Below are 7,796 nucleotides of genomic sequence, written 5' to 3'. Positions count from 1 at the left end.
CCAATGCACCTTGGTCCACTGCCTTTGCCAGCTGTCCCTTTGTGCATCCCACACAGTGAGGGTGTGGAGGGAGGAACAGCTGGATATGCTCTGGAAAGCTGTCTGAGCAGCTGTGGGCTTGTTCACTTTCAGGGGTCTCCTAGTGGTGATGGTGCTTTGGAAACCCACTTCCCAGGTGACCGGGGATGGAGTGGGACCCATGGCTGGGATGCAGGTGGTGGGAAGGGAACCTTGAGCTTTTTCACAGCTGCAGGGCACTTCTGATGGGGATGGCAGGTGTGCCTTAGAGGGACGGAATAAATGCATTCAGAAGGAAGGGGAATTCTGGTGGTCTAGGTTAACTTCATATTATGTTTGTGGGAATACCGATGACAATGATAATTACATAAATTAATAGACACCATATCCCTTGAGGTCAGGTGCTGGGAGAGGTTGCTGTGAGTATTCCTCTGACCAGTGGTCCTGGCTGGGAGATTTGGCCTTTCAGCAGTGGAACTGAAAAAAGCCCAGGGTTCCAGGCTCTGCAGAGAGCGGGGGAAGCCAGAAGAGATCCTCCCAGCTCAGACCCCTGGCTTCTCCTGGGGTGGTAAAATCAAGAAAATACACCAATGTTTGCCCATGTTCTCTCATTTCATCCTCACAACAACCTTGTGAGGTAGATGTTATTCCCTCATGTTACAGATGAGGAAACTGGGGCTCAGAGAGGCTGAGTTATTTGGGGTCATATAGCAAGGAAATAGAGAAGGTGGGACTTGGGACCAGGTTTGTGGGCTCTGGTCCAGTATTCTTGCTGCAAGGTCTTAGATATAGGTGATGGGGTGGGAGGGGGTCAGAAGGGTGGGAAAGGAGGGGGAAGAGTCATTCTCAACAACTTATCCCTTGTCTCCCCCCACAGCACGTTTACATTCGAAGCACTCCCACTCCTGTCCTTTCATTCACATGAGGTTTACACAAAACAAAAAGGGCAAGGCTTTTCCTCCCCTTTTTAAAATCAGGGAATGGAGGCACCGAGAGGTGAAGTGACTTGCTCAAGGTCACACAGCCTTAGAGTGACTGACAGGACTAGAAGCCAGGTCTTCCTGTCTGATATTAATCTCATAACTGTGTGCTCTCAAGAGGTCACTGGGTGAAATAATTTTGCATGAGGAAAAGTTAGTGAAAAAAAAAGAAAAAAGAAATGTAAGACCAAAGGCGATAATTATGAAACTCTGACCTATCCACCTGATGGAATACTCTGCAGCCAGTAAAAATGATGGTTATAAAGAGTGCTTGATGAAATGAGAAGGTGTTCATGCTCTAATATGAAGTGATACAACATCATGCACACAGTATGATTTTCACTATTTAAAAATACATGTAAAAAATGCTGGGAGAAAATATATCAAAATGGCGGCTTTGGGGAAGTGGGATCATAAGGGTTACTTTTCCCCATCCTTCTATTTTTTCTGTATTTTCCCAAACTTCCAAAATACACATTTCATTTATAACAGGAAAAATATACCCCTCTATATTTTAGTTAAAAAAAATACTGTTGGGAAGCAGCCCCTGTGCCTTTTGTGAATTTGGGGTGATGCACCCTCCACCTCCTTTCCCACGTCACCACGCGCTCCATTGCTGGCCCACTGGGAAGGGGCTGGGGCTCAGGTGAACGTCTGTGCTGGGAGCCTCCAGGGCCAGTGTGTGCGCTACTTTGCATGTTAAGAGCAAGAGTTTCCTCAAAACGAGACCACTGTTGTTATGATGGTGGGTGACTGTCCCGTACCCGATGCCAAGAGGTGTGCGCGAGCCAGGGAAGATGACCTCCCCCTAGGCTCACAGTGATTCCCCAGACTGGAATCCGGGCCTCCTGACTCCCGGTCCAGCGCTCTTATCCCCAGACCGGCCCACCACTGCAACACCCACAGCATCCCGAGCATCTCACCCTGCTGCTCCTGTGAGAGCCGGCAAGGCTAAGGTGAACCTTCTCCATCCCCGGGGGGCCAAATCCTTTCTCGCCTCCATGGGCTGGAAAGCCGGTGGCCAGGGGACAGAGGCACATCCTGGGGCAACCCTGTCCAGAGAGCGCTGGGCTCTCGGTCCCTTGCCACGGCCCCCGCCCGCGGGCGCCTCAGTCATCCAGGTGTTGCTCCTCCCAGGTGGATGTGGGGATGGCGCTGTAAGGGTCCATGATGACCTTGGCGCAGCGAATGATCATCACGACAAGGAAGAGGCAGAGGAAGACGAAGCAGGCCAAGGTCAGTCCTTTGTCCACGTCGACGTAGACGGGCTCAGGCGTGGGGTCCTCCATCTCTTGGCAGCGGCTTCGGGCTCCTCCTCCGGCTCACGGTTGACTGGTACCATCTTCCACCCCTGCAGAGAGCCATAGCAGTGGGGACCGGAGGGTCGTGCCAACTTGCCTGGGGTGCGGGCAGGGCACAGCCCTCCCCCTTCTTATATGTCCCCCTGGCGTGGGAGTCTGCTGTTCCCCCTCCCCTCCCCCTCATGAGGGCGAGGAGAGGGTCACGTGCCTCCTTTTCAGGCGCCTACGTGGTCTCAGCCCTGAACCTTATAGGCAACCCAGGTGCCAGGGTCCAGCCAGTGCGTCCTAGCTGGTGGGGGAGGTGACGGAGGAGTCCCAGCAGGGGTAGAGCTGGGCTGTAGCAGAAGCACCCGCTGAGGATGGAGCCCCTGAAGTTGACTCCACCCTCTGAAACCCTTTAGGACGAGTTATAATAATGCTTTCAAGTCTGCCAAACCACTGACTGAGGGTGATCAGAAAGCATTTTATTTTATTTTATTATCATTGTTTATTTTTGGCTGTGCTGCATCGGCATGCGGGATCTTAGTTTCTCCACCAGGGATCGAACCCGTGCCCTCTGCAGTGGGAGCGCAGAGTCCTAACCACTGGACCGCCAGGGAAGTCCCCAGAAAGCATTTTTAAAAATTAGGTAATTAATATATATTTTTTAAAGCAGTAGAACTTACGTTTCAAATGAAAATGAACGTTGAATACCAATACATGAGTAGATTGAAGGGGAGCTGCTGTCCCAGAGTTGGGTGGGCAGGCAGCATGGAGGGTCTGCATCCCTTTCCCCTCTATGGGGGCCTTCTGGGACTCCTGAGGGACCTTTGCTGAGCCCCAGAGTCACAGTTGGAAAACTGCGGGTGTGATGGAAGAACAGTTTTGGCAGTCAGGTGGACCCCGAGCCCAGCTGCCTTGCAGTGCAGTCCTGGGCAGTGTAAGGTTATCCTTGTATCAGGCCTACGCCTCCCTGCTGTGATAATACAGGGCACGAGGCTGCATCACAAGGGTGTGAGGATTCAGTGCATCTAGCATGGTCCCTGGCCCTGTGGGTGCCACAGAGCAGGCCAAGATGGCAGGTCATGTCCTTGCAGCCCAGTGGTCAGGGAGAGCTTAGGATGAGGGGCACTGCTGCTCGTTATCATCACCCCCCTCCCCCGCCCGCCCCCCGCTGAATTCTCAGAGCCCTTGAGCTGTACATTGTGTTTTCACATCCAGTTTATTATTTGATCCTCACGACAGCCCAGGGGACATGTTAGCCGTGTATCAATATGCCCATTTTATAAACATGGAAACTGAGTTACAGAAAGGGGGGAAATGACTTACCCAAGGTCCCACATCCCAAGCCCTAGGCCTCTGCATGCCTCTCTCTTCTCTGATGGAAAGTAAAGTGGGGACCCATCTCCCCCACCCACTTTGCAACTTCAGAAGGGCACCTATGCAACCCTGGACTGGCTGGTCCTGACATATCTGTAACCACAGGTGACTATGCTTTCCCCTCCTTTTTTTTTTTTTTTTTACACATTATCTCTATTCTTACTGTTTAAAAGATGGAGATAAAAACACCCCCTCCTTTTTTTTTTTTTTTTTAAAGTTTTTTTGGCCGCGCCACATGGCACGTGGGATCTTAGTTCCCTGGCCAGGGATCGAACCCATGCCCCCTGTGTTAGAGGAGCTGGACCGCCAGGGAAGTCCCGCTTGCCCCTCTTTCAGACATCGTCTCCATCCTCACCCCTTTCCAGAGGGCACTGACCTGATGGTCGGAGTGATCACCACTTCACAAGGGCCACTGGGTGGGCTCGCACCCTGGGTGGGGCTGCTCCAGGAGGGAGGGGGAGTGACCAGACATCACAGCTGGGCGTCAGTGAGAGCAGTGGCCTTTCCCTTATAGAGCAGGTACCCACACTGGCAGCAGCTGGAACAGAATAGGACAGAAGAAGGCTGATTACCTCCCAAGATGCCCACTCCCAGCCATGAGCTGGGCTGGCAGGAAGGTCTGGCCTGGGCAGCTTCTCCCTGGGCATGGTGGTGGGAGCGGCCACAATTTATTCTGATGCTGTTTTTTCTTTCCTTCTCTCTTTTAAAATATATGACATTAAAAAAAATTGTGGTGAAATATACATGACATAAATTTACCATAGTGACCATGGTTAAGTGGCTTTAGGACATTAAACGGTTGTACAGCCATCACAACCATCCATTTCCGGAAATCCTTTCATCTTGCAAAACTGAAACTCTGTGCCCATGAAACAACTGGGCTGAATTGGGAGATTGGGATTGACATACATACATTACTCTGTATAAAACATAACTAATGAGAACCTGCTGTATAGCACAGGGAACTCTACTCAGTGCTCTGGTGACCCAAGTGGGAAGGAAACCCAAAAAAGAGGGGATATATGTATATGTATAGCTGATTCATTTTGCTGTACAGTAGAAACTAACACAACATTTTAAAGCAACTATACTCCAATACAAATTAATTTAAAAAATAAAAAATATAACATTTAAAAAAATTGTGGTAAAATATACATGACATAAAATTTACCATAGTGACTGTTGTTAAGTGCACAGTTCAGTGGCTTTAGGACGTTCAAATCATTGTATAGCTAGCTATCACCACCATCCATCTCCAGAACTCTTTTCATCTTGCAAAACTGAACTCTGTGCCCAGGAAACAACGGGTCCCCATTCCCCCTTCCCCTCAGTCCCTGGCATCCACAGTTCTATGCTCTAGGTACCTCATATAAGTGGAAAGATACAGTATTTTTTCTTTTTGTGACTGGCTTATTTCACTTAGTGTAATGTCCTCAAGAGTCATTCAGTGAATGTCAGAATCTTCTCTCTTTTTGAGGCTGAGTAAATATTCTCTTGTATGAATATACCACGTCTTGTTTATCCATTCATCCACTGATGTACACTTGGGTTGTTTCCATCTCTTGGCTATTGTGCATAATGCTGCTGTGAACATGGGTGTACAAATATCTCTTTGAGACCCTGCTGCAATTCTTTTTTTTTTTTTTTGAACAGAGAACATGCTTTACTGAGGAGTAGATATAGAACAATACATTCTACCACATGTGGGGAAGGGTTAGCTTCTGTAAAAGCCTTTACCCCTTAAGAAAACCCCCAGTGAAGTTGCTTTTGGATAAATTTTAACAGCGACACTGAAACTGGCAGGTAGCTGCCACTGAACATGCTTAAAATTAGCTCACCCCAACCCACAGTGAATATAAGCCGTGTACAAAGACGACAAGAGAAAGGCACAAATGACCAGAGTTGGGATTGTGGTGAGGGCTCCACGTGAAGACAGTGGTGTTGTAGGAAAGGGTGACATGACATACATCAAAAGCTGCCCCAAGGTAGCAGGTTATAATGGGCTATAGAGAAATTTGAGGGAGCATCTCTTCCTTCACTTAAACAACACCAAAAATAGGAGGCCAGAGAATGGGGGGATGGTGGTAAATCCCAAAAAGGAAATGGAGGAGGAGTTCCTGGAAGGGCATAAACACTTTAGTCCTAGGGGGAGGGGGAGGCACTGTTGAAAAGGGAAGCAAACCCTGGTAGCGGTGACCTTTCTGCCTTGCTGAGTCATGGGCTGAGACACGGAAGTCATTTTCAGTCACTTCTCCAAGGATGTTCAGACAAAAGCAATGTAACTTATGTGGAAGTGTAGGTGTGCTCTATCAGACTGGTACTGGTTAAAAGGTCTCTGCAGTATAATTAACCAGTTAACATGCAGCGTGAAAGGGAGAACTGGAAATTATTTGGGCACCTGCAAACGTAAAAACAGGCAGGGAGTAAAGAGAAGAAAACATTTACTACTGAGCACTTTCTGGTGAGGCAAAAAGTAGTATTCCATTCCCTTCCACCAGGACGTTGCCTACTGCCCACAGGTGAACTCAAGTCCAAATACAGAATCACCACCTCTCAATTCTTTTCTCCATCTCATTCAGATAATGTGCTATAACCAAGACTAATCCCTGCAAGAGTCTTCATAAGTATCTGGTTCTGGTCAGCCTGATACTGATCAAAAACAGGTCTTTCAGTAAAAATGGAGGAAAAAACTTAAAGTGAGATGAAATCCAAAGGGAAGGGACCCCTCCCAGCACACACACACACACACACACACACACACACACACTCAGAAGTGTTACCTCTTCCCTGCCCCTCCAAACACACACGTAAGGAATAGCTGGGAAGGTCCTGGTGGCGGTAACCATGGCTGGTGGCCTGGTGACCGGGCGGCAAAAAGTACTATTACAAAGTTTAGAAGATACGACACGACCTCATGGGGCCAGAGGAGAGAACAAGTGACTAGACAGGCACAGTACCAAAACAGAACACCTTGGGTCAGTGCCATGAGGGATCTGCGCTCAAGTCTAATACAGATCCCATCCAGACAACCTCACTGAGGCCGATCAACAGCTCCTCGGAACCAGCATCTGCAGTGTACACGAAGGTCAGAGCCAGGACAGTCCTGAGGCGGCTGGCCTTCCCAAAGGATGCTGTACTTGCCAATCACAAGAGCAAAAGAAATGACAGACGGATCCCTAGAGTACGGATTCCTACTGCTGGGGTTTGCTGGCTCGGAGTAACCGGTCACTTTAAGTGCCCTTCGGAGGGGTCCCTTTTAAACTGCTTGGATCCATGGTTTTATTGGAGTTGGCTCTTTTGGCCTCGTTGGCTATCCACTCATCAATCAGGTCCTATCTCTTCAAAACGAGGTGTTTTCCATTCCAGTATTTGAGCATCTGAAGGGCTTGCAGAGTGCTGACAATGTCCACAGGAGTCACAGCTGTCCCCTGGCTGATTTCTTTGATAGAAATCTCTTTGCCTTGGAAATTAATGCAGGTAACGAAGGAGCACTTCTTTCCAGTAACTGCGGTAGCGTATGAGCCCCAGATCTGAGAGTGGACGCTCTGGGGAGCCAACTTTTTCTTCCACTTTGGAAAGCAAATAACTGAAATCAATGAGCATCTTGCCATAACCCTGTCTCACGTACTGAGGCATGGTAAGGATACAGGATACATTGTGGTGGAGGAATGAATTCTTTTCCTCGGAAAATTATCCGATCAGGTGACAACGAGTGTTGTCTGTTTCTGTCGTAACATAGAACAGGAAGGGTTCCACATCATAGTATAATGTTTTGTGGTCCAGAAAAACCTTGGCCAACCGGCACAGTTTTGGGCAGTGGATCTTGTTTTTCTTGCCATCCACTTCAAACACAGAGACTGAACCTTTGCATTATATCTCATCTCTGGGTGGGTGTTTCCACACACACTTAGCCATGTGTCAGCGGAATATTGTCTGGCTCTTCATGTATTTTAAACAGAATTCACACATGTAAAGACATCCCAGTCGTGCATATTCCTCAGGATAGGGAGAATGGTACCAAGTGTCAAGCTCATAGCGACAAAAAGCAAGAGTTTTAACCATGTTGCTCCCCTCTGTGATTTGGCCTTGCAGCCTTAACTTCCCCAGACCCTCTGAAGCCCAGGCTTGTGCTCTTCCG

General features: G+C 48.6%; 1 pseudogene; it reads right to left on the bottom strand.

The window, feature by feature from the left end:
- Positions 1–6,888: 6,888 nt before the first annotated feature.
- The window catches only part of LOC103072524 (histone acetyltransferase KAT7-like), a 2,549-nt pseudogene continuing 1,641 nt past the window's right edge, over positions 6,889–7,796 (bottom strand).

Source organism: Lipotes vexillifer, unplaced genomic scaffold, assembly GCF_000442215.2.
Source record: "Lipotes vexillifer unplaced genomic scaffold, Lipotes_vexillifer_v1.1 scaffold1339, whole genome shotgun sequence".
Taxonomy (NCBI): Eukaryota; Metazoa; Chordata; class Mammalia; order Artiodactyla; family Lipotidae; genus Lipotes; species Lipotes vexillifer.
This window is presented reverse-complemented; position numbering and strand designations above follow the sequence as displayed.